Below are 1,475 nucleotides of genomic sequence, written 5' to 3' on the forward strand. Positions count from 1 at the left end.
CCAGCATTATTCATGATGCTGAATTAACTTATTTTTAGGCAGTCTGGGAGGTTATCAAAAACGCACAAGTTAAAAAGGTTCTTCCAAAATCACAGACCCAGACACTGCAACTGCCATCACAGCATCCACCTTATACACAGAAGGAACCAGAACAGATAAGGAGAAAGACGCTGCAATATATTATTTTGATTATTTTATTTTTTTATCTTCAAAATTTTCTGCCTTGAGACAGGAATGCATGATAGATAGAAATGGCTCAAACATCTTCACATGAAACACTCTTAATCATAATTCATTCACAATTATTTTTCTAAAACATCTACAGTTACATAATCCCACCCATTTCCATCCATTATCACAGATTTAATTATTTGTTAAACAGTAGTTGCCAGCAATTGAAAGCTGTAAGGCTTTTTGCATATTAGTAGAGTCTTCTGAACTACAAACACAAGAATATCACAACTATAACTCTCACTTTACATGGCAACCCCAGGTGGCAGATGTTCCAAAAAGAAATGTGTTGCTACGTGGAGTTCATAAAAATGACAGAGAGAGCTCTGTGCCTCGTTAGCTCTAAAACCCTTTCTCCTTTACTAAGATTATTTTCTAAACCTACAGCATATTCCGCATTTGGAACCAAGTACTTTGATGAGTTGACCTTTATCTTCCGTTGCTGCTATTTGGCAAATTTGCAAGTCAGGCATACTAGAGCTCTCCAGTAAAACTCTATGTACAGAGCACAGTTTAAACAGATGGGTTGCTTGGAATCCATATCTCCCTCCATCTGAAGGGAACTATTTTGAGGTTTTCTGGAACTGTTGTAAACAAGAGGATATTTTTTGATATATATATGTGTGTGTGTATATATATATATTTATATATTTTATATATAAATGTTCTAAATGTCCTTTGGGAGTCCATTTGTTTTTATCTTTCCAAATGATGACTAAATACCTGATCTGTAGCATTTCTCCTGAGAAGATACTAGTAAGGGAATGACAGTTTTGATGCACTTTGGAATGGCACAATCACGTAAACGCTTGCACAATTAAGACTTATGAACTCATCCAAAGTTTCTAAACATGATATTCTAACTAAGAACTAAAATACCAGCACAATGCAGCAAGTTAAAAAAGAAAATTCTATGTAATCAAAATATAAACAAGTACATAGGAAATGGCTATCTGTCAGTAAATCTGTATCTTTTTAAAGTAGGAAACGTATGCACTTAAGAAAAAAAATGTAGCTATCTGACAAACTTCGTAAAAAAAGTACTTTCCAAATGCATAACAAATGCCAAGATATCCCGTAACTGGCCAGGTATAGCCACATGAGAGCTGCATGGCTTAGAGCAACCCGGGGAGGGGTGGGGTGGAAACAAAAATCACAAAAATAATAGATCAGCAAGTCGAGGGGGGGGGGGGGGGGAAAAAAAAAAAAACCACCATTCCTAATAAAATATCCATACTCTATAT

Source organism: Pygoscelis adeliae, unplaced genomic scaffold (genome assembly GCF_000699105.1).
Source record: "Pygoscelis adeliae isolate BGI_AS28 unplaced genomic scaffold, ASM69910v1 Scaffold308, whole genome shotgun sequence".
Taxonomy (NCBI): domain Eukaryota; kingdom Metazoa; phylum Chordata; class Aves; order Sphenisciformes; family Spheniscidae; genus Pygoscelis; species Pygoscelis adeliae.